Source organism: Ascaphus truei, chromosome 4 (assembly GCF_040206685.1).
Source record: "Ascaphus truei isolate aAscTru1 chromosome 4, aAscTru1.hap1, whole genome shotgun sequence".
NCBI lineage: Eukaryota > Metazoa > Chordata > Amphibia > Anura > Ascaphidae > Ascaphus > Ascaphus truei.
The window spans coordinates 328518962-328545642 of record NC_134486.1 but is presented as its reverse complement, the minus strand read 5'-3'; positions in this window follow the sequence as shown (position 1 = coordinate 328545642).

Sequence of the window (26681 nt, the reverse complement as noted above, 5' to 3'; positions counted from 1 at the left end):
ACTGTATGTATATATGCTTTTTTGACAATATTGGTCTTTGTCATATGCAACTTCTCTTCTTGACATAGTAATCTCAGTTCAGAATCTGGCATTGAGAATTTAACCCTTTTTTATTTATAGAATGGATTATGTCTTCCATTATCTTTGTTACAAGTCATATTAGGTTTAACTTCATTAAGAACAACTTTATTGAAAACATCTTTATTGATATTAATTGTTAATATTTATATGAATATAGGTAGACATAACAAATAAATATATAGACTTGAACAAACTATAAATAAAAATCAAAATCAAAATGCAACAAAAAGGGAACAAATTCGTGCACACATATGCAAATTATCCACCATTTCATGTGCATCTTTACATTCACTATAGGTGAATTATTGGTATTGACGCTCTGTTAATACATTTATTTCTTTTTTTATAAAATCTAATGTTATAAGAAATGTGCACTTATATATATATATATATATATATATATATACAAAATATAATATATAAAATATAAAAACAAAGTGCACCCGACTTGGATCATGTGGGTTTATATCTAAAGAGTGTTGCTTCAATAATTTACACACAAGATGCTTTCTTTATATAATTTTTTTAAATTTACATTTTTAAACTATTACCATTATCACTGTGTTAGAATCATCATTATCACCTTGTCATTATTGTAATATGTACTGTTGCTCGTGAATCCTCTTTTAAAGCAGTGTTGAATAAAAGTCTTTTTTTAGATTGTCCTGTTGTCATAGAGTAATAAAGTTTTAGGATTCAATTGAGCATTTTATCAATGTATGAAATGATCGATAAAGTTTTATTGACAGTAAAGTTTTGTTGAAAGAAATTTTTTTTTTTTTGTTTATACTCAAATTTCGCGCTGACGTCACCAGTCCAGGCCGCGCATGGCGCGTCATTCATGACGCGTTCCCCGCGACGGATGGATGGCGGCAAATGAGAGTATATTAGGTAGGTTAGTACTAGGCATCACTATGCACCTTGAGAAAGAGCCACGAGCTCGAAACGCGTTGGTGGGGGCCTGAGGGCTCCGTTTTTTATATTTTTGCACTGATCCATTAAACAAAACAATTTTTATCTGGGTCCCACTCTCCTTAGTAGTTTATTTGTTACCAGCTGTGCTCCATCTCTCCTTCCTTTGGATGTCCGGTCATTGTGGAGTAACGGCAGCACGCACCCACGGAGGAAATTCCACAAATGTGAGTTACTCCAACCTGTTTACCTGTATGTACCTATACTTACCCAACCGATGTTTCTGTCTGGTCACTAGCCAGTGAAGGTCCCACATCATTCCAGTGGGATTTTTTCCAGCCATTCGGTATCTAGTGGAAGTGGTTTTATTGCAGGGTTGGAGTATTTTGGTCTGGACTGTCTGGGACCTCCAGGGATACTAAATTATGTGTTTATATCCTTGGGCTATATAGCCAGTGGCTCACGTTGGAGCACCATACAGCTTTTTGTGAACGTTTATGTCTGAAGCACTTCTTCCCACTATGTGTTATTTATAATTTATATGATTGTTACGTGTATTACTGCTGTGAAGCGCTATGTAAATTAATGGCACTGCATAAATAAAGACATACATACATATAGATTAACACACACACATTCCCAGCTAGCTCAAACTCCTACACTCACCACATCATGAATATATATTTATGTCAAAAAGTGTGCTACTGGTGGTGGCACCTCCCCCAAGAGCTCACTCCTCCTCACCTTTTTAACTTGAAGGTCTTTTCATTTGCTGCAAGAACAGGATCTACTATGGTTCTTTCCCCTCATACAGAGGTAAAAGTGAGGGTTCACAGTGTAGTGTAGGACCTGCATTAATTTGGTTATACCTTGACATGGTATGCAGGCTTATGACGCTTTGGCCAAAGGGTTTAACTAAATAACCAAGTTAATATTATTATTGTTATTGAAGTATTTAAACTTTATACTTATTACTTTATATGTTTTGTCAATTGGATGTAGCATTGGGCACCCCTGTCTTTTGTTGTATACATACATATAGGTGATGGCCATATTGTAAGCAAATCAAACAAGGATATTTGCATATTTTTTTTAAGCTATCATGTCTCGATAGTAAGCAAATCTTTACTTAATCAATTTTTTCTGATAAGACATCGTGTAAACTGTTGTTTATACGGGTTCATTATTGATTCACACTTTTTCCATTTTCTTGTTTTGCTTGGTTAATTATGGCAGCACATTTAGTTTAAAGAGATAATGGCGTATAACTTTAATTACCAGATAAGATTACAATGAATTGGATCCAGTGCTTTAACTTGTTTAACACTAGAAACAAGTAAATAGTTTTACTTTAAGGTGGTTGAATACAGTATGTATAAGAAAGATTATTACAGATGTAGTAAGCTTTATATACTGTATATAACAAGGACGAATATATCAGCACTACAGTGCTCACCTAGTGATAAATATTATTAAGAATGTGACATGTATTACTATAATAAGTACAGCTCAACCCCGTTATAGCGCGATCTGCTACAACGTGAATCCGCTTATAACGCGGTCTGAGCGTGGCTCCCGATTTGAAAACCTCAATTTTGCCGCGCTCGAGGACTTACTTGCAGCTGTCAGCTCTCTCCTCACTTCATAGTGCTGTGTCCACATGCTCTCCTCTCTGCAGCTGTCAGCTCTAGTGATCGGCTTCACAAAGGAGGGTCACATGACACAACACACATTCCCGTCCACTTTTTTTTGTAGGTGTCCGTTAGCAATAAAGCATTGATTTGAATGTTTTTAAAAAAAAAAAGTGTACGAGGTTGTATCATGTGACCCTCCTCTGCGATAGCAGCCCTATGAAGTGAGGAGAGAGTTGACATCTGCAAAGAGGAGAGAGATCAAGATGCCAGTATGCGTAGCAAAATTTTTATGCGATCCAGATTATAACGCGGTCTCATTCTGTGGCCCCCAAGGACCGCGTAATAATGGGGTTCAGCTTTATCTGGTTCCCAAGAAATAAATCTATTATCAATATGTAATAGATCAATATATAGCATCAATATAAGTGAATGAACAGTTGGTATAAGTGTAAAAATATAAAGAATGCTCCCAAATATGAATCAAGATAAAAGATCCTGGTACCCAGTGATTACAATAAGTAGTCAGTGCAAAAAGGATATATGTAGATATGTATAAGCTTTCAGGGGAAACAACCGATTCAACGGGAGAAAGCGACTGGCCTCTTTGCTAGCTTCACCGGAGCGGATACATGTGAGTGCAGGGGAATCAGCCATAAGCATGTTTTTCAGCGGATATATATTGGATTTATACCCACCTGGAGGAATGTTTACTACTGAGGTGGTGTAGTCAGGTGTCTAGTCCATCAGAAACCGATATACCTGGACACTTCAGGGGATTTTTGAAAATATTGTGCAGCCAGGCCCCCTCTTACCATGGTGAAGATTGCGGCTGTGTACGGGTGCACTGGTGGGGCGATCGGGTCAATGGAACTCCGCGGTGGTACCTAGTAGAGGGTGCTGCCCTCTTGTAGTCTGTCGCGCATGCGCATTGAAGCCTCGCGCATGCGCAATGCGATACAGTACAGCGGCCATCAGGAATGTGATGCCTTAGTGAGGGGACTAAAAGTTCCAGCAGCCTCAGGGGCTGCTAGACATGTGTTGCAGGAGGACCAATAGGGCTCCTGGAAGCGCAGAGGAGAGAAAGAGTTACATTTGGCGTGCTGAGACACCCCACTAGTCGGAAGAGGAACCTTAGAGGAGTAGGTAGTGTCCAGGGAGCTGTGCTCCCCTGGACTAGGCCTCAGCTAGGCCCCAACTCACATGGCTGCTCACAGGTCATGGCTGCTACAAGGAAAGCTCTAGTTAGGGACCTTTCCTCAGTAGCTGCATATTGTCAGGTACAGCATCGGTGGGATGCCACGCGGTGACTGCGACCTGTGGTCTAGGACCAGATCATCTCAGTGCAAGAGACTTGGGAGTTATTATCCATGCCGTTATTCACCCCCACGCGGAGTCGGATGCCATTGCGGACAACGTCGCTGGATCAAGCGGATCCCTGCTGATAAGTCAGCCACACCGGGTACTGGAGTACCTGGCAGGTACCTCAACTAAGTGCACCCACACTACAAGGGATAGCGCTATCTCCAACACTTTGGGTGGGCCTTGACATTGGGAAGAAGGGACATCTGGGTATTGGTGCCTGGCATCCAATGTACTTTGGGGACACTCACTGGTGGTATCAGGTTGGGGCCTATATTATTGTGTGGTACAGGGTATCGGTGTCTGCATTCAGTAAAGGTTGTTGTTATATACCTGTTTGTGTGTGTATCATTATTATTGTCCCTGTAAGGGACTATCCCACTACGTTGGTAAACCTTACAGGTGGAGGCGCTGCATCAATACGTACCAGAATCACCCCAGGCTCCCAGTGGTGGAGGCTCTCTCTCCCTCTCTCTCTTTCTCATATATATATATATATATATATATATATATATATATATATATACAGTATATATATTATAATGTGATATATATTATAATGTGATATATATAATATATATATTATAATGTGATATATACATCTCACATTATAATATAGAATATCACAGAATATCCCATGAATATCCCACGATAATGCACCAGAATGAGCCATTACTACATCTGTACATTGATAAGTTGTTTACAATGTTTTTGCCCACTACATGGAACTGCCACTGTAAATATACAGATAACTGGTGTAATCCCATTTGTGTTGCATTAGCAAAAATTGTATAATCACTCTTCCAATTTTTATTTTTGTACTTTTTTAAACTGTGGTTAAATTGCTCAACCATGAAAGTCAATTGAACCAATATTATGAAATATACAATACATACTATTCATTAGGATCTATTACATTATACCTAACTGAGAAAGGAAAGCAGCAGCAATACCAAAGTAGCAGTGATATTTGCTGTATTACATTACATACAATTATTTACAAAATAAGAACGGTGACTATTTTTGCACAAAAAACTAATTCGCACTTAATGAAATTGTGCGTATTAATTGTGCATATTAATAGTTTTGTGATTATGGTGACAACTCAGAAATAAAATTGATCAATACCACTTTCCAATAACAATTAATAGTTTCATGAGAAATAGTTTAGTAGAAATAATTTGTGATAGACTGACTTGGGACAGACTGAATTCTGTACTCAAGTTTGGAAACAATAATTTGTTACCAGCCTGCAAATGTAATGATTAGACTACTGTTCCCGATAGATCAATAATGTGCTACATCTGCCATGAAATGTAAGTGCACTTGAATAGAGCCCTGACCTCAGTTCATCTCTGCCTTTCAGCTTTCCTTTTTAATTTCCCAGCACAATTACTGCATAAGAATCTGCTTCCATAACATTTCTGTAAAGATCCTCTTTCTGTTCACTGAAACAGTACTAGTACAGCAAAACCAAATACGTCTGGGTGTGCATCGACACACACAGATATATAATATACCTCACGCAATATTAACCATGTTTTACTTGTATTTACTTTATACGTTTTCCAAATCACTGCCTATGCCATATACTTCAGAGCAATACACTATTTCTATATCTGTTTATTTTTATATCAGGCTCAATAGTTTCAATATTGTATTATCAATTAGTGGAGAAGAAAAGGAACCCAACTGATAGCACTCCTTCTCCAGGAACTGAATAATTGATTAATTGAATTAAAAGTAATCTTTAATCATCATAATGGCTAAAATAATGGTGATTAAAATAAACAGACTAAGGACACACACTAATGTTCCTATGTCGAGTGCAGTGGGCACTCTGGAACAAATAATAATAAAACAGAGAATTGAGCTTGATTGAATCAATTATCCGATATAAGGGGCCTGAGATACAGATCTCCCTTAAGGGTGTAACTAGGTAATGGAGTGGAGGAGGGTGTGTGGTGTGTGAGCACTATCTTGATATGGCTCTGACCATGTGATTGGTCAGTAAGTCAATATGTCGATTGGAACTAGCCAATGTGCACGTTTTGCGTATCAAAACACTTTCTCAAGGCTTCAGAATTATTCAGTATTATTATTCCCCTGATTTTTAAAATCTGTTTTGCATGGCAATATTTGAAATCCACTGTGGTAGTAGAAGACAGCCGGGCTTTCAAATAAAGGTTTTGGCCCGCCTGCTGCTACTCCCACTGCTAGTCGTGTCTCTTTTTTTTAACTTTACCCTGATTTTTTACATTGTGCTATGCCATGCTTTACCCCCCAGTGAGATTTTGTCTGGTTTTGCCAATTCATCCCTGGCCTCGGGTGACTGTTAGTTTCCTGCTCAATGCTTCTGCTGTTAAGAGGCTAGTGCCACTCTGTCCGGAGAACACTGGTTGGCTAGTTTAAAACTTTATGCTTACACCCCACCAACCTTATTGGTTGGTTCCACAAAATCCTTCATTTACACAACAAAGCACTACTACCAGTATGACGATCTCAGCCTGCATGGGGTAGGGGGGAGGAGGAGCTCTGCTTTATCAACCTTCAAGTTATAAATCACTGGGATTCCGTGACATGCACTTTGCCTCTGTAACTTGCATCCTAAAACCTGCACTTATTAACATGCAAAATGAAGGACTCTCACTGTGTTCCAAAGACTTTCTTCCCTAGACCACAAGTGCCTTCCACCCCTGCTTTGAGGTAGCCGAGCTTCATGCAGCCAGCCTCGCTGTAAGTTTGAGGTTTCTTTGTACTATCCACATTTACTGTTCAATGTCTGTATTGCTACTCTTTTTATTGTACCATACTATAGTCCTTAGTTTAAAATCTCTCTTAACTGCACTGATTGCTACAGTAGCTCATGTGCTTTGTTACATTCTACCAACTGCATTTCTAAGGTTCTGTTTTTGGTGTTTTTCTGGTAACTCTGTGGCCTCCTGATTCATAGTAGGCCCCATTGCCCCATATACCAGAATGTATTGGTAGTTAGTCCATGCTGTCCTAGTAATCGGGGGGACATCCTCTGGAGAGAGCAGGTGCTTCATCAGATGGTGGAGGTCTGAACGGTGCTATTGGGTTCCTTATCGGTCGTGCTAGGTGGTGGCATTCTACCCTTTGTTGTCGTCGCCTGCGCTGGATTTATTGTGGTGTTAGAACCAAGGTGCTATCCTAGCTGGTGGAGTCCTTGTCATGACTCGGTTCTCTGGTCACCTACCGTCTTGGGTGCCGGTGGTCAACGTTGTGTCAACACAGCCTAATGTGCAGTGTTGTCAATTTATCAACATCCCAAAAAATATTTAAAGAAATTCATTCACACAATATAGAGAGATAGAAAGACAAGATAAAAAAAACAACATGCCCAACTCAAATTCTCTATACACACATGAATGGATTACTTATTCCATCACTCTTTCCACACTAGTAACCATTATATGGCTTTGATCCTGTGCATTGGTTTTTAAAAAATGGTACACGATACAGTACATTGCAGGTTAATATGACCTGATGCCAAAGTTCTTCTAAGATGTTTTTGTGCAATAGATTCTGAGAACTAATGTGGTTTGTTCTAAGTTTCCTATTTCTGTCGTTTTCCTCAGGTGCTTGTTAGGATATTCAGAACTGAATTTCATTTCCACTGGTTGAAACTCAGAACTGTTGGCGTATAGAGTATACTGGGAATTGGTGACATGTAAAACTATATGCATAACATTAACATGCTTACTCTATTCATTTTGTTTCTTATTTAGCAGTGACAGCATAAGCAGCAAAATATGTAACTTGCAGTCCATCAATAATTTTGCCCAAGGCTTAGGAAGAGGCAATGGGTTTTGCATTTGGTTCATCAGCTTCAGTTTATTTGTTAAACAGTCACTTGGTTACTTCTCTTCTCTATTTTTAATGCAAATGTGAGCATGCAGCAAGTACGATTAAAGCCAATGTCTGAATTCACTTACCACTTTTATAAGTAGACTTTCATGTTAAACCTCCATTTTGAAATGTTCAGAATGTTTGACTTGAAAGTCGGGTCCAGCAGAAACGTTGCAATTTTGGTGCTAATCTACATTTTTGACAAATGTGAAATGTGCACACAATAATTGTCTCTTTGGGCAGGCAATGTATTCAATGTCTTGTTGTGCAGGTGTAATTTCAGGGAGTCAAATCATATCACATTAAATCATATTGTATTTTAGTCCAGTGCAGTGTGCAGTTCATCATTTTAGAATTGTTAAACACCTATTTCAGGGTATGATTTGGTATTTAATGATACAGAACAATAAACAGGATTGTTGGAGCAATACATTTTCAAACTGTTGACACATCTAAAATTCACCTACATCACTAATACATTTTAAATATGAAATATTGAATGTGTTATGTTTTCTTTCTTTTTAGATACACATTTACATGTATTTGCTTTCCTTAAGGCACAATTCTGATTAAATCTAAAACTGATACAATGCTCTCCTTCCCTTTATGCTTTGGTTAGAGGACAGATAAGCTGTATGTTTATTTTTTTAGGATGGGTTGCATGACACTGTATATTAAGTAGGGCATTGCTATTAGATACCATGAAATAATCAGCAGTTGTGAACAGTGAGTAGTGGTTTAATAACATCGTGGATGCATAAGTAACGGAAGAAATGAAGAGAAGGATTAATCAATCTTTAATGGGTTTCAACAAGGCTCAGTAAAAATGACTGCAAATAATTCAGCTGTCACGGTGGTAGTACATTTAATGACAGCCAGATCTAGAACATTTGATATGAGCTGTAGCTCTGCATTTAAACAGAAGGAATTGAAAAAAAATAGAGTACAAGAGGCATAATTGCCTGAAGGTGGAATAATTTGCTTATTTTAAGTATGCTCAATTTTGAATGACTGAATTATTCAAAGGTGTCTTAGCACCTTCTGCACTGTGATGTCATGTATTACTCCTGGTTAGAACAGAGCTAAAATATTTAATCAGTTCAATGCTGAAAGGTGAGAGGGGACAGAGCAATCTGTAGCAAGCCCTTCTATAACTGGATGCTTTAACCTTCCTGCTCTGCAACATGTTTGAAGAATCTGTGTTTCAGATCAAGTCTTTGTGCACCATCTAGTGGGGAGGAAGTGGATAGGAAGTAACTTTTCTCTGAATTCAGGTAAAGAGGTGCTTTGAGAAGTAACCTTCTCACCTGAACAGGACACGCATCCTTATTTCCAGGATATAAATCTCATGTGAAAACAATAGCAACAGAGGCTGTGCTAGCAATTACAACGAGGAGCATGGAAACGGAAATAGATTTTTTTTTAGCTGTATTATATATTAGCTGCAAGGCTAAAATAACTTTAACAGAACAATTTATATGGAAAATCAGTTAATACCAGCAAAGAACATATTGATTTTCCAACCAGTCACAGTTGCAAATCAGCGTCATCCAGTTTGCTGGAAAGTTTTCTGCCATCATTCATGCCTCCAACCATATAGAGCTGGTGTTAAATGACCGTGGATTAAATTGACTACTGTACAAACGAATCAATGTCTAAATATAGCAATTGTCAGTCTGTACTTAGGAAGGAAAGTACAAGTAGTTTTAATACATTCAACTTTATAAGTACTTTTTATTAATATACTATTTGCATGCATATCTTAGAATTGTATTTAATTAGCACTTCCTTCTGTAATGTAAATAAAACAAACAAGAGCAGTTTAGGGTTTCATGTACATGGACCTAGAGTAATCAAACAGCGGGTATACATCTGTAGCAATATAGTGCTAATATCGATAAAGAAAATGCATTATTTTGAATGTGCAAGTCATCAACTTGTTACTGCTAAAAATAAGAAATTTTTCTAATGTGGACTGCAAATATTTTGGGACCAGCACCAAAATTAGTAAATACACACAAGTTAGATGACTCACATGGGATTCTTAAAGGGATTTTATTTTACCATGTTGCCTGAAAATTACCTCTCAGGCAAAAGTGAGGGAATCACACGGTACATGAACCAATCTGATTGGCCTTGAATTACAAATAAGCCCTTGGGCCTTGGATTAGGCCTTGATTATTTGGTATGTTTGTTTTGGTTTTTAGGCCATGGGGCCTTGGTTTATTTTTGTTATGGTTAGGCATCGGCCCTTTCTCTATTCTAAGAGGTGACAGGCCTGAAGATCACAGGCCTGAAGATCAGAAGGACCTTAATCCCAGATGGTGTAAGTAACCACATTTCATTATAGCTTTACATTGATTGCCTTTGCGGCTATGTAGGCCCCCATTGAGAGCGTGTAGGGGTGCCCCAGGAAGGGTGGTTAAGCCCCCTGAGGTGGTGGTGGTAATGGTTAACCCCTTTTTTTCCTTAACAGTAACTAAAGCAATAGCCAATTTGGTAGCCAAGGGGGATGGTAGTCTAGTTTTATTAATATTAACTACTAGCTGAGAGACCCGGCGTTGCCCGGGATGTAAATGCGTAATAGGTAGTATTATTTATAAATCGTGGAACAATAGGTGACTGTTTGTTGTAAAGGTTGGATAATAATATTGAAAAGAAAGATGGAAGAAAATGTAATACGATGTTGTATAAAAATGGTTTATTGTAACCACACCACAGTACAATGTATATTTTGGTGCCATAAGTGATGTAAAAATCTGAGTCGTGTGTCCTGCTAGGGTGTGAGGCGGCGGGTGGCGCGTGGGTTGTGAGTGCTGTGTGCGAGTGGGGGTCCTGCTAGGGTGTGAGGCGGCGGGTGGTGCGTGGGTTGTGAGTGCTGTCTGTGAGTGGGGGTCCTGCTAGGGTGTGAGGCGGCGGGTGGCGCGTGGGTTGTGAGTGCTGTCTGTGAGTGGGGGTCCTGCAAGGGTGTGAGGCGGCGGCTGGCGCGTGGGTTGTGAGTGCTGTCTGTGAGTGGGGGGTCCTGCTAGGGTGTGAGGCGGTGGGTCAGTGATGTCGGTGCGTAGGGGCGGGAGGCAGCAGGTGTGTGTGGCGGCAGGTATGTGTCGAGTGTGGCGGGTGTCTGTTGAGTGCGTGCAGCGGCTGTGAGGCGGTGGGTGAAAGGCAGAGGCGGCCGGAGTAAGGGCGGGTGAAAGGCAGAGGCGGGGTGGGGAGGCGGTAAGGCGGGCATGAAGGCGAAGGGCGGCGGGAAGGGGAGGAGGGGGTGGAGGAGGGGGGCAAGGGGTGGAGGAGGGGGGCAAGGGGTGGAGGAGGGGGGAAGGGTTAGAGGAGGGGGGGGAAGGGTTAGAGGAGGGGGGGGAAGGGTTAGAGGAGGGGGGGGAAGGGTTAGAGGAGGGGGGGGAAGGGTTAGAGGAGGAGGGGGGGGAAGGGTTAGAGGAGGGGGGGGAAGGGTTAGAGGAGGGGGGGGGAAGGGTTAGAGGAGGGGGGGGGAAGGGTTAGAGGAGGGGGGGGAAGGGTTAGAGGAGGGGGGGGAAGGGTTAGAGGAGGGGGGGGAAGGGTTAGAGGAGGGGGGGGAAGGGTTAGAGGAGGGGGGGGAAGGGTTAGAGGAGGGGGGGGAAGGGTTAGAGGAGGGGGGGAAGGGTTAGAGGAGGGGGGGGAAGGGTTAGAGGAGGGGGTGGAAGTGTGGGAGGGGGTGGGAGGGGAAAGGGGATAAAGAGGTGGAGGGGGGGGGGAAGAGGAGCGGAGGGGGGGGTGGAAAGGGGAGCGGAGGGGGGGTGAAGGGGAGCGGAGGGGGGGAAGGGGAGCAGGGGGGGGAAGGGGAGCGGGGGGGGAGGGGAGAAGTGGTGGGAAGGGGGAGGAGGGGGGAGGTGGTGGAAAGGGGGAGAAGGGGGGAGGTGGTGGGAAGGGGGGAGGTGGTGGGAAGGAGGAGGAGGGGGAAGGTGGTGGAAAGGGAGAGAAGGGGGGATGTGGTGGGAAGGGGGAGGAGGGGGAAGGTGGTGGGAAGGGGGAGGAGGGGGAAGGTGGTGGGAAGGGGAAGGTGGTGGGAAGGGGGAGGAGGGGGGAGGTGGTGGGAAGGGGGGGAGGGTGGAGGTGGTGGGAAGGGGGGGAGGTGGTGGGAAGGGGGGGAGGTGGTGGAAAGGGGGGGGAGGTGGTGGGAAGGGGGGGGAGGTGGGAAGGGGGAGGCGGAGGGAAGGCGGGGGGTGGGAGGCGGTGGGAAGGTGGGGGGTGGGAGGAGGTGGGAAGGCGGGGGGTGGGAGGCGGTGGGATGGCGGGGGGTGGGAGGCGGTGGGAAGGGGGGTGGGAGGCGGTGGGAAGGGGGGTGGGAGGCGGTGGGAAGGGGGGTGGGAGGCGGTGGGAAGGGGGGGGAGGTGGTGGGAAGGGGGGGGGGAGGCGGTGGGAAGGGGGGGTGGGAGGCGGTGGGAAGGGGGGGAGGTGGTGGGAAGGGGGGGGAGGCGGTGGGAAGGGGGGGTGGGAGGCGGTGGGAAGGGGGGGTGGGAGGCGGTGGGAAGGGGGGGAGGCGGTGGGAAGGGGGGGGAGGCGGTGGGAAGGGGTTGGGGGAGGCGGTGGGAAGGGGTGGGGGGAGGCGGTGGGAAGGGGTGGGGGGAGGCGGTGGGAAGGGGGGCTGGGAGGCGGTGGGAAGGGGGGCTGGGAGGCGGTGGGAAGGGGGGGAAGGGGGGAGGCGGTGGGAAGGGGGGGGGAGGCGGTGGGAAGGTGGAGGGGAGGCAGTGGGAAGGGGGGGGAGGCGGTGGGAAGGGGGGGAGGCGGTGGGAAGGGGGGGGAGGCGGTGTGAAGGGGGGGGAGGCGGTGGGAAGGGGGGGAGGCGGTGGGAAGGGGGGATGGAGGGGAGGTGGAGGGGAGGTGAAGGTGGGGGGGTGGAGGGGGGGGTGGAGGGGAGGTGAAGGGGGGGTGGAGGGGAGGTGGAGGGGAGGTGAAGGGGGGGGTAGAAGGGAGGTGAAGGGGGGGGGTGGAAGGGAGGTGAAGGGGGGGGTGGAGGGGAGGTGAAGGGGGGGGGGGGTGGAGGGGAGGTGGTGAAGGGGGTGGTGGAGGGGAGGTGAAGGGGGGGAGGTTAATGGGGAGGTGAAGGGGGGTGGAAGGGAGAAGTGGAGTGAGGGGAGGTGAAAGGGGGTGAGGGGAGGTGATGGGGGGTGAGGTGTGGGTGAGGGGAGGTGAAGGCCGCTCACTCACCCGTCCGGCAGGTCCCACGTGGATCTGAGGCGGGAGGCAGCTTGTTGTGGCCGCTCTCCCGCTGTGTCCCGGGCGCTCGCTCGCTCCCCCGCTGACTTTAGAGGCGCCGGGGGGGGGGGGGGGGGTATCGGGGAGACACTGACACTGGAGGGGAGGGGGGGTGGAGGGGAGGTGAAGGCCGCTCACTCACCCATCCGGCAGGTCCCACGTGGATCTGAGGCGGGAGGCAGCGTGTTGTGGCCGCTCCCCCGCTGTGTCCCGGGCGCCACCATCTTGGGCACTCGGCGCCGCGAGGCAGCCTGCCTGGCCACTGGCTGTTCCCCCGCCGGGGAGGGGGGGGGGCATGTATATGTGTGGGGGGGGGGAGAGGTGGGAGATATAGAGGGGGGGTCTCGCACGGCCGCTGACACTGGGTGGGGGGGGCGGGGGGGGCGCTGAAGGGCTAATAATAGTGTGTGTCCGTGTCCCGCTGACTGTAGCGGCGCCGGGGGAGGGGGGGGGGTCGGTGTGAAAGCGCGGGAGACACGGGGAGAGGAGGAGGTGCGCGCGGGTGCTGCTAACACTGTGAGCCCCGTGTGTGTGTGTGTGTGTGTGTGTGTGTGTCCCTGTGTGTGTCCCTGTGTGTGTCCCTGTGTGTGTGTCCCTGTGTGTGTGTGTGTGTGTGTGTATCCCTGTGTGTCCTTTGGCCCGTCACTCCGCCACAGGCCAATGAGAGGTGTGCGGGGGCGGGCCAAGGGACCAATGAGATTTCCCCTAGGGACACCGGACATCCAGGCAGGCAGGCAGGCATGCATGCATGCATGCAGGCAGGCAGGCAAACATACAGTGCTTTCACTAATATAGTATAAGATTTTGATGTCTGTGGTATATGTTGGTAGCCACAGGCATCAAAGGGTTAATACAATTTCTAACATAGGGTTCTGTAATAAATGCTATTACAGAATACTATGGTAGAAATATTAGGCATGCGATCATGATGCGGTGATTAGTGTGTTAATTAATTATTACCACAATCTTATTGACTTAGGTCATAAAATTGCGGTAATAAGATCTGGTCATTTATTTTTACCTGGTGTTGTTCTAAGCCCATGTGTTGTTAAGATGACACTTGAGCAAACTGGGGGGGCCTGAGAATTTTTTGGGGATGCGGCAGCTAAAGAGGACCCGCGCTCTTCCCCAATGCATTTAAATTAAATGCCAGGGAGCGCGCGAGGCCTCTGTAACCCACTTACCTGCTCTCCAACGGCTTCGTGTGCCGCTTCGCCATGGCAATGCGGCATCAAATGACATGGTGGGGTCACATGATGTGACATCACATAACCCCGTGGCGTCATTTGATGCTGGATACCATGTCGGGTGGGTGCGATCACTGGGGCTGAGCAGGCAGAGCGGTGCAGGCCAAAGGTTTGCTCACCCTTGTATGCTATATAGACATATTAAAATAGTGACATCTGTAGGTCTCTATTTGCAAGCATGTCGGGAAGGACTGTCTCGCCCATTCAGTGTCCTAAAGTTTTTAAGAGAGTTTAAGTTTATAATGATAACTTTATCTGCAATACTGCAATATCAAGTCAGTTGAAATTGTTAATTTAATGGAACGTCTGGATCTCATGATATTGTAACTATCAGATCGGTTCATCGGCCTCATCGGCCTCTGGCAAGAAGCTAGTTCTTTTTACTTGAAAGTGCATTCAGGATGCATTACTACAACAGGCTGAAGCATTAATAAACTACAAGTCCCAGATGCCCTGCAATGTTGGACTCGACACTTCCTGGTTAGGACCTATTCAAGACCAGGAAATGCAGCACTCCTGGCATTGCAACTCAGTTGCTGTGTTAGCCACGCTCCTGTACTTCTCCTGCTCAGTTTATTGCTATTTTCTTTTCCTGTGTATGACCTTTGATCTGCTCTGGACTATTGCCTTGCTTAACCCCTAATGTACCTTGCCTACTATTTTAATTGCCTGTGTATGACCTCGGATTGCTAAAGACTTTGCACTGATTAAATCCGTTTATTTATCTTCCTTCCTGAGCCTGTCATTCCCCTGTGTTCTCAGATGTATAAAACGGAGAACAAACTCCAAAAAACGGTGCTCCAAGTTATGTTCAAAGGTACTGCAACAATGAAGTATGAATGATCATATAAGTCCTGCCACGGATCAACTCCACATAACGATAAGCGTATTAAAGGGCTCGCTGCGTGCAGTATGGACTCAGCCTCAGGAAGGGGGTTCAAAAGTGGTAGGGAGACACCCCCAGTACTGAATACTACTCCGCCACTACCCTCACCAATCCTGGTGTCCTATGCACACCCCGTAAGCCCCTGAAGGCGTAAGTACTCGCAGACTTGACCCGTCGATACTGTCGTTCAAACGCTGTCAACCGGAGACTTGATCCAATGCGCAGTGTCGGCGTGCTCCAGCCCGGGATATCATGTGAAGAAAAAAATGCTGGTATGGCAGTTCACAATTGAAAAAGGTAACTTTTAATGTGCACTAATCATATACAAAAATGCCACAAAGAAACTCTGACGCGTTTCGTCCTGTAGCTAGGACTTTGTCAAAGAGTTCTAGCTACAGGACGAAACACGTCAGAGTTTCTTTGTGGCATTTTTGTATATGTTTAGTGCACATTAAAAGTTACCTTTTTAATTGATTGCGCTTGATCCTTACCCATATAGACGGCTGTGAACCGCCATACCAGCATTTCTTTCTTCCCAGTGTTCTCAGAGTCTGCAACAGCATTTTTTGGTCCCGAAGGAAAATGGATCTTTCAAAGTTGACAGAGTTTCTTCATGAACAGGCAGATACAACACAAGCTTTGCAGATGGAGGTTGGTAACCTGCGTACCGAGAATGCCAGAACTAGTGTGGACCTGCAGGCTGCTTTGCAGCCAGTTATCCCAACTCCAGTCAGTACCGTCACATCAGCTGGATATACCATGCATCTACCCTTACCTGAACAATTCAACAGGAACCCTAAAAACTTCCAAAAAATGTTGTATGCAATGCCAGTTACAATTTCTATTTAAGCCTTTCACTTGTGCTGCCAATAGAGCTAAAAGTGCCTTTATTATTGGAAACCTTACAAGAGATGGCATGCTGTGGGCTTCACCACGATTATTAACAAGCAGTCCCTTACTCGATAATTCTATTGATTTTGACAAAGAATTAAGGGGGACATTTGAAGAAAAGACCCAAGCAGAGCAGAGAGGCCGTTTTAGCATGAAACAAGGTTCTGGGAATCTCATCATTTATATTGCCAAGTTTCGTAATTTTGCAGCCAGTCCCGATTGGACTGATGGGAGTTTATCTGCATTGTTTTGTTGGGGACTAAAAGACAAATGAAAGGATGAATTGGCTCAGGTTATGCTTCCTAACACTTTAAAATGGCTAATCGATTTATCTGTGCAAATAGACCAACGGCTATATGAATGGTGAACTAAACAAAGATGGACTAGAGGGGACCCCTCAAGGACATTCTCAGGTGCAGACTTCGATATTTCCCAGGAAGAGACCCATGAACCAATACTGTACATATAGGAATGTCCCAGAGCCTTGTAACACCTGCTGAGAAGGATCGACGTCGTCAATCTAAATTGTGCTTCTATTGTGGCTAGAAAGACATTTTCTCAACATTTGCCAACTCGGCCATCATGGGATAAACAATTTTGCCCACAGTAAAAAATGGTTTTCGTTGCGGTAAAAGATTAATTGGGAAACCCTCAATGGATCTTAAGGTGGGGCTACCCTGGACATTGCATCATGGCCTACAAACTGAGATACAGAAGTTTCAGTCTACAGCGATCGTTAAGTGTGAGCACGGTACTGCTGATGCTTCCGAGCTTTCCAAGGTGAGATATTCTCCAGCTACTGCATCTGCAGCGACTAGCAGAATCGAACCAGGTGTGGCAGCAAAGGAGAAGAGCGAAGTCTTGAACCCAGCTAAAGATACCTTAGTTCATGCACTTCAATCAGCATGTGATAAGATTAATTGTCGCTGGGGATGATTGGATAAAGAACAAGAATCCAGGACTGATATGCATAAAGAATGCAGCCCAGCTCCACTACCTCAGGGAACAACAAAATGCGGAGTGCCTGGACCTTGAAAGCCTCGGAGTAAATCTTCATAGCTTGTAATTCGCTCTAACTACTATGATCCTTATGAGAATCGATCTTATTCAGGGCCGCAGGTTGTTACCTCTGCCCAACCTATTCTGCCATCTCCGGTGAGAGCAAACCTTGCAGCAACCCTTAAGTATGCACATTAAGAACTTGACCCAATAAATGAATGAATAAAGGCTGTTTTGAAGCACTGGAGGAGGCAGTCCACCAGCAACAAAACCAGTTGTGTCAGGTCTCAGAGGGCAAGGCAGATATGAAAATGGTCAGACGAGGTGGGCCAAATGGTTCTTATTTAACACCAAACTATATGTTTCTATGATACTTTGCGACAACTTTTTCTTGGCATAAAAGACAAATGCAAGCAGATGCAAACAATTCTTAATGCATTCATATGTCTGAACATTAGGCATATCATACAAAGAATAAGAAAATGTTAGGCAAATGTAAGAGCATGAATATTAATATATACAACATATGCCGCTAATGATTTTAGGTGAGACATGTATTTTTTGACACAATGCACTCTTTCAATTTGTTTTAAAAAAAACTTCTTTACACAAAGCCCTCAGGGTGTAATTTCGAGAATTTTTTTTTTATGTATAACAGCAAGCAGGTTCATTTTTTTTTATTATTGCCGTAGCAGTATTTTTAATGGAATTGCTATTTAAAAAGAACACATTTAGATAAATAGACAGAAAATAATGATTTTACCTAATTTACTGAGAGTGCTACATATTGTTTTATAATCACTTACCAGTTATTTTTTTTTTCCTTTTCATTTTGCTTTCTTCCTCTTGTGAGACATTTTCGGATTATCAAGTGTGTGATGAATAGGAGGGCTATCAATCAAATGTATTCAGTTAGACTGCACCAGCCTATTTAAAACAATATTAGAAACATCCAGAGGCACTCCTGCAGCCTAAAAATGATTTGAAAAGACAAAACCTTGGTGCTGGCTAACCCATCAATGACCCAAATGCTCCAAATAATGGTATATATATTATATATATATGATCAGCAAAACTAGAAAAGTGGAGGCAAACAAATAGAATTTGCAAGTAGTGTGTCAAGGGTTGATCTTCGGCTGGAGTGGATCCCAGTGGCAGGAACAGCAGGGAGTGTGGTATGGGTCACAAGCAGAGGTTAGAGGCAGGCGGCAGATAGTGTAGTCAGGGTCACAAGCAGAGATCAGAGGCTGGCGGCAGATAACGTAGTCGGGGTCACAAGCAGCGGTCAGAGGCAGCCGGTAGATAGCGTAATCGGGGACACAAGCAGAGGTTGGCAACGAGGAAACAGGAACAGATCAAAAGCATTTGGAGCAGCAAATACAGGTACCTAGCACAAGCTGGAGGAACTAGTATAAACAGACACTGACAGACAGGAAGGAGAAGTTTATGTAGGCAGGCTGAGAGTAGAGCGCAGGTGCAGAGGTGTCAGGTTACAGGGTCTGGAATGTTCCTTGAGAGAGCTATCAGAGCAGCAGCAATCCTGTTGGACAAGTATGGGTACTGCAGGCTTAGAATATGACAGTGTTTGTTAAACAAATTTCATGGCTTGTGTGCAATTAAATGCAAGTTAAAATAATGGCTGCTGCATCTGTAGGCCTTTCTCAAGAAGTAATGGCATAATGAGAATAGTTCAAAATGTCCCAAATAAATAGCCCCCAAAACAGATGTCCCACATTGATACTCATCAAGCTTTATATCATCATCATCATCCAGCGCTGTCCATCCTGCTATGACTGCCACATCCTCCAGATCAGGCGGCGACATCACCTGGGACATTCTCGGGAGCTTCTTCCTCCATTCTGATTGGTCCTCATTACTTCCTTGAACTCCCGCGATCTTTTCTTTAGTGTGTGACGTCATCAGGCATCGGCGTCATTCACATCCTCCATAGTGGTTGTTTTTATTGTTGCTATGCAACCTGTATCCAATCTTCAAAGTAAACGCAGCGTCCTCTCCGTCCTCCATTGTTGTTGTTTAGTGATGTTACTAAACAACCTGTATACAGGTGACCAAATAGATCCGTGTGACGCTACCTCATATAATCCTGGCAGCAGTGAGACACCATCAAGACAACTCTATGTTTTCTAGGGGGGATGATATAAAGATGTTAATAGATGAAATTATCAGCAAACTCCTCGTGCCTTGAAATAGAAAGTGTTTCTCCGTGCTAATAAAATATAGCCATTAAAAAACTAAATGGCTATTAAAAGTGTGAAAGGTATCGAAGATATGTCATTAATAGCCCTAGTATAAGGTTACTCAGAGAGATACTTAATGAGAAAGAGATAATGTGTTCAAAACTAAAAAAAAAAACAGAATACCGGATATACAGACCTTTTAGTCAAACAGGTATCAGCAACAGCAGCAAGATAAAAACCACAAATGGCATAGTAGGGATCTCACTCTAGAAATATTAGCGGTTTTTAATAAAATATGAAAAACTGGCATTAGATACAGTATTGACAGTACAGGGTATTTTAACAAAGAAACATACTGTACATACAGTACATTTTATCTGGGCTTTTAGATATCTGCTTTCAGACATTGAGTTGCACTGTTCAGTTTGGTAGCATTCAGAGCCCCATAGGCAAAATATTCAGTTTGCCATCTGGTGTACACGTACTGAACTGCAACCACACAAATAATAATTCCGTCTTACCACAAAATAAATTCAGACAGAGCAGGTATGGTACGCCGCGGAGACGCAAGACTTGCTTCACGGATTGCTCACGGACTGCTAAGAAATAACTCACCGAGGTTAGATAGGACCAAGTTACTGCATCTGTGTGTTCAAGGAGGAAGGAGTGAGCACTGCGAATGTAAATGCTAGGCTGGAGGCAGGTAAAAAAATATAATCATTTATTGGCACAGTAGCCAAAGCTAATAACAGCAATTGAATCCTCTGACGCGTTTCCTACCTCTACGGCGCTTTATGGACTCTTTGATAAAGCGCCGTAGAGGCAGGAAACGCGTCAGAGGATTCCATTTCTGTTTTTAGTTTTGGCTATTTTGCCCAATGAATGATTATATTTTTTTACCTGCCTCCAGCCTAGCATTTACATTTGCAGTGCTCACTCCTTACTCCTTGCACTTACCTTTTCTTCCGGACTGAAGCACGCACAGGAACTCTTCTTCCCCGTCGGGACGTGAGTATGCCTCACGGATGAATACCAGAATTTTGGCTATTTTTTCCTTTAGCCAGTGTGATGTATTCAAGTGAAGCCTGCATATTACGGAGACACGGGATCAGACAGATCTGCCTCACGGAGGATTACCGTTGACGTGGACTCCACGCAAAGACAGACAGGGTCAGATGTATTTTTTCCCTACATTTGGGCTCCGGGCAGTGTGAAGGTGATTATACATTGAATCTACTCACCACACAACACCGGGCTATTGAATTTATTTGTTGGAGATTTGGCCTCCAGAACTGTTCCATACCACAAGTATACTTTTATGTGGGGCTGAGTTGATTACATATAATATTCACGGATACTCTGTTTGCTATTGGAGCACCCATCAGGGATTCATTTCCCTCACTTTACCTGCATCTGTATGCTGTTTAATATATTGAGTTCTATTATGTTGAGGTGCTCTATAGTCTTGGTTTGGTGGATAATAACTTGTTAAATGACGGTTATTGCGAGTGTGAGGGCTGGCTGAAGTTTATCTATATTGATTATGTTGTATATTTCTGGAGTTAGAATGGTGGGTTCTGGTCTCCTATTGTTTATTTCTAACCACATTATCTTTTGCCATGTTATTCCAATTTCTATAACATCCAGTGTCATAGTATGACTTATCCATAAAAAAATGTTTAGTTTAATACTGTCCACTTCTTTTTCCATTTAGTCCAATCTATTTTTTACTTTGAATTACAAATCATGTAACTCCTTGTGATCTTTAAATGGTTCCATTGTATCTTGGATTTCTAAAATGTCTTGGTCTAGTTTACAGTATGTAGTCATTGTCTTCTATGGGAAATTAATAGTCTCATTAATTCGAATGAACAATTGCCCAATAACATTTTCCATTCCTTAAGGAATGGTTCATTATTAAAGTCTGTGGTTGGCATTTTAAATATTATCAGCCCTCTCGGTATGCGCTGTTGTTCTACATATTTTTCAGTCGTAATGGCATCCCACCATTGTTTCATCTCACTACTAAGAAGTTTTTCTAATTGATTAATTAGGGGGTTGAAATTTTCCATGTGAGCTTCACGTAAATTCACTGATTCGCGAGCATTGAAGATGTGATCTGCATTGATATTTCTAGTGCGTGTAGAGTGAAATAGAGTGAATTGAGTACAGTATGTGCAAATATAACAGTATTAATAGGGGCAACGAGTTTAAGCAAAAGCCGCTCGCTCTGGTGATACAAGGAAAAAAACGTGCGACAGTAATGCGCTATTGCTAAGTGGGTATTCTAGCTAAAGAATAGGCCCAATGTGTACAATATTAACATGAAGAATGTTACATAAAAGGTGAAATATGAGGCTGCCCAGGAAAGTCCTCCCTCTGATCGATCAAGATCAGATAATGAGCAAATGAGGAACAAAATACTGTCCGGTGCCTCTGATAGACATATAGATTGTCCATAATGAGGTAATAGAAAAAGGAGGTAAGGTTGAGCACTGCAAAACAGCCGTCTGGAGACGGGTAAAAATTAATTATTTTTTAGGCATAAAGCCAAACCACATACATACAGGTGATAATCCTCTGACGCGTTTCCTGCCTTGACGACACTTTATCTTTGACCTATCACCTGTATGTATGTGGTTTGGCTTTATGCCTAATAAATAATTCATTTTTACCAGGTCTCCGGCCCGGCTGTTCTGCAGTGCTCAACCTTACCTCTTTTTTCTATTGCTACCCTCTGAGATTGCGGCACGCCACCGGAACGAATGAGAATTATAGTCGTGAGTATACTTTACTGACCTTTCTACAGATGTTTCTTTTATACAGTATGAGTAGCTATTGTGGTTCACCGCTAGCTTCATTGCGCTTCATGGAACAGGAGGACACAACGGAGGACCACCAGGGAGGAGTACCATGGATATGAGGTATGCTGACATGCATTACACCGGTTAAAATCTACTACCCCCCTCCTCCTTCAAAAAGCAGACTCCGTGTGAATATAAGATTGAACCACACAACACTGGGTTACATGTAGTTTACACAGCTTGGATATTATACAGGGTCAGTTCCTCTCTGAACCCAATTATTTTGGGGATACTTATATTCATATGCATGTTACAGGACATTAGAAGCACCCTTTAAGGATTCAGTTCCTACTCCAAAATGAGGTAATAAAGAGTGGATCAGACCATAAAGTAATGTCCTGTCCGACGTGTTTTAAATGGGCTTCAGATGGCAATTGAATACTGTAAGTCTCAGGACATTTGGAGAAAGAATAAAATATACATAGCGTAATACTAAAAAAATATATAGAAATATAAAAAAAAGGTGCAAGCGTTCTTCCAGGGGAGTAAAATTGAAATCCTATTTAACAGAAGCAGGGTATATGTGTGCAATGAGTATCAATATACATCAGTGGGGCTCGATGTACAGAAGTGTGGGCAATGCTCGCTCCCAGCAGAGATGCCTTGGCTCCGATGGCAGTGGAAATGGTCCTTGTGGCCCATGTCGAGCAAATGAATGGAGATGTAGCACAGCCGGGGCAGCAAGCAGAATGAGAGAACGCCGTAGCACAGGTTAACCGCTACCCACCCGCAAGGTCTAAACACCCATCCTTAGGGCCAATACCACCTTCACTCACCCGTGAGGCCTAAGCACCCACCCCAGACTGACTATACCCACCCTATACCCATTGAGTAGTATAGTGGTACATCATACCCATATAATAATAATAATATGGGCATGATAAGCCTCTATAGCACTCAATGGGCACCCTAATAAAAATACAGTAATACACAAGACACACAGTCATAAAACCTAACTATACTCCAAAAAAACACACTTCACTAAATACACAGTAGCCAGCTAATCCAATCAATAGAAGCAATTACAACATCAACATTGAATTAATTAAACCATTATCCAATCAAAACAATTAATTCGGAAAGCAACTCAAAATGAATAGTAACACTAACCAATGTAAACAATTAATTAATCCTACATTAATTAATGTAACCATTAAAAGACAAATAAATACATTAAAACTATCTCTGAAGTATCCATAAAACACATTAGCTAACATAATATAACATTAAGTACAAGCGAACACCAATCGCAAACCTTTTCTTACATTAACCATAAACAAACAATCACATCCACATCAATAAATGCAATAACAAGCGAGAAATGCCCCCCAAATATTGGCATAATAATGTATTAATCTGTACCCTAAAGAGGTACCGATTAATATATTATCAGTCAATGTGCCTCCCCCAAAAAATAAAAAAACACATCCAAAGAATAAACCTGTAAAAAGAGACATTTACAAACATTGAATATATTACTTACCGTTAGAAGCGGTGGCCCTCCGACTCCCGGGGTAACAGGAAGCTCACGTACCTTAAAGGCCTCCAACAGCATCCGATGACATCCGCCATCAGGATCCGGCTCAGGTACCCCAATCTTCTTTTTTCTTTCTTTACTCACCGTCTTCTATCTTAATCTGTAACCATTTCTTGTTGTTCTTTATCTTCTTTCTTCATCTGTCAATCCATAAAACCCCATGTTAAATCCCAGCCGATGCTGTCTCGTCGGCTTCTTGGGCTCAAATGAGGCGTCACGGCCTTAAATATGGCTTGTGACGTCACATTTACCCTCACAATGTTTAACAGCCACCTGATTGGCTGTTAAAACCATGTGCAGACTTAATTATTTTTTTTTTGCCGTGACGTCACTTAAAGGGAATGATGCCAGCCAATCAGAATGTCTGTGCTTCATTTACCTTTAACATGACGTCAGTAAATCCAAGATGGCTGCTGTGTCACAAGGTATTTCAGCCAATCAGATCGTGGGAACCAATTCCACAAGCTGATTGGCTGAAATACCTTGTGACACAGCGGCAATCTTGGATTTACCGACGTCCTGTTAAAGGTAAATGAAGCACAGCAATTCTGATTGGCTGGCATCATTCCCTTTAAGTGACGTCACGGCAAAAAAAAAATTAAGTCTGCACATGGTTTTAACAGCCAATCAGGTGGCTGTTAACCATTGTGAGGGTTAATGTGACGTCACAAGCCATATTTAAAGCCGTGACGCCTCATTTGAGCCCAAGAAGCCGACGAGACAGCATTGGCTGGGATTTAACATGGGGTTTTATGGATTGACAGATGAAGAAAGAAGATAAAGAACAACAAGAAATGGTTACAGATGAAGATAGAAGACGGTGAGTAAAGAAAGAAAATCATCTCTAAGCTCCAACTGTCTCTCTGGGGTAGGTCACGGAACGGGTAGTATTTCTGAAAATATTACCTTGGTGGTCCTTGTATTTTCAGAAATACTATAAATGTAACCTTTATTAATTTTATTTGTCACGAAAAAGAAAATAACAGTCAGGAGATAATTTGATTAGATTTAGGATAAAAACTCAGTTGGGACTGAGGTACATCATGGTACATTATGCCAAAGGTAAGAATGCTTCTGTATAATGCCTCTGTCTGCACCAATCAAAAAAGTCCAATTCACTGCTACATCATAGCAATTAACAGCCTCCTGTGATGATGTGGACAGGCCAATGCAGGTCATTCCAGAATGCTGCTGCAAAGAAGGAATAAAACATTTATGACAGGATTTTAGAAACAATGGGAGCAATTCACTAAGCAGTGAGCTTTTGTGCCTAATTGGGAAATTTGTAATCCCACAATAAAAAATGAAGCCAGACGCGGAATTCACTAAGAAGTGTAGCACATTTGGTTAGGTGTGGGCAAAAAATGCCTGATCACACAAGCTGTTTTCTTTTCCCCCCTGCTATCGTGCTTAAAAATCTAAAGTGTGATAGCTGATTGAAAAAAAAGCTGTCTGTAAGAGCTGCATGGAGACACTGCTTCTCCGTGCAAGGCTCTTGCAGGCGATCGTGCATTAAGAATATTGATTTTGATCATAGTGTACATGAGCAGGGGGTCTCCCGAGCTGAACCGCATTAGTTTTAGCCTCAGGGATCCCATACTTCATGAGATACAGGCCCCGTTATGGGGTGCTGGTACCCCCCTGCAGGATTTAAATCCCCCGGTCACGTGACGCGGGAGTTTTAAAAGCACGGGATTCCGGAACCCCATAACGGGGTCTGTATCTCATGAAGTAGGGGGTTCCCGAGGCTGAAATCAATGTGGTTCAATCAAGAGACCCCCTGCTCATGTATACTATGATCAAAACACACATATCAATAAAAAATAATTACCGTAGCGGCTAGCTATGGTAATGAAGCTGCATTAATGTAATTTTTATTAATAGTGTGCGGGAGCAGGAGGTCTCCCGAGATGAACCGCATTGATTTCAGCCACGGAGACCCCCTGCGTCCCAAGTTACAAGCCCAGATATGGGGTGCCGGTATCTCCTCCATTATTTAAATGTCTATGTCTATATTATATGTGCATGATGTACCCACTTTGCCATTCAATTGTTTTACTGGCATTAGTAATATGTTCATTTTGCAATGTCATGTTGTTTGTTTTGGGCCTGTGTTTTTATTCCTTCACGATTTCTTGCTACAGTGGTAAATCATGCCCATATTATATGCATGATGTACCCAGTGTACCAATGAATGGGTAAAGGGTGGGGGTAGTTGCCTCCTGGGTGGGCAGTGGGAGAGGGTGGGTTAACCCCTTAATTACTATAGTAGTTACTAACCGCTAAGATGATTAAGGCGTTAGGGAACATTAGATTGTATTTTTGATTGTACTGTATTGTTTGTGGCAACGGAGGACATGGACGGTGATGAGGATGAGGACGGCCTTCATCGTGGCAGCCTGGCAGGGGTGAGTGCAAGATTTATTTACTTTATTTCTGCTTGTTAATGTTTTATTTTGAATGGGAAAATGCATTATTATCCATATCTGGATAATAGTAATTTTGGCCAGTATTGTACTGTATGTGTTAGGGGGCGTGGGGGGGGGGGGGGAGGAGGGTGTATTTATTTGAAAGTATTGGCTGTTGTGTTTTGGGCACAGGATTAGTACTGCAGGCCAGCGGGGACCCCGGACTCCCGCGGGGATCACATGAGGGCCCCAGAGTCCCGCCGTGATGACCCGTGGGCCCAGGACACCTATGGGGATCACCCGGGGACACCCGCCGGTCTGTTGTATTAATTGTGTGGCGAAAAAAACATAAACAATGACTTTCTTCATGGCTTCTTTTGTGCCAGTCTGCTGCTGGTGCAAAAATCTCGTGAGCTTTTAAAGTATGATTTGCTTATCACTGCTTAGTGAATCATGCTGACTGGCTAAAAAATGACACGTTTGCCGTTTTTTGCCTGATCGGATGTATTTGTTTTCCCTGGCTGAAAAAATGCCTTTTACGGCCGATAAAGCACTGTTAT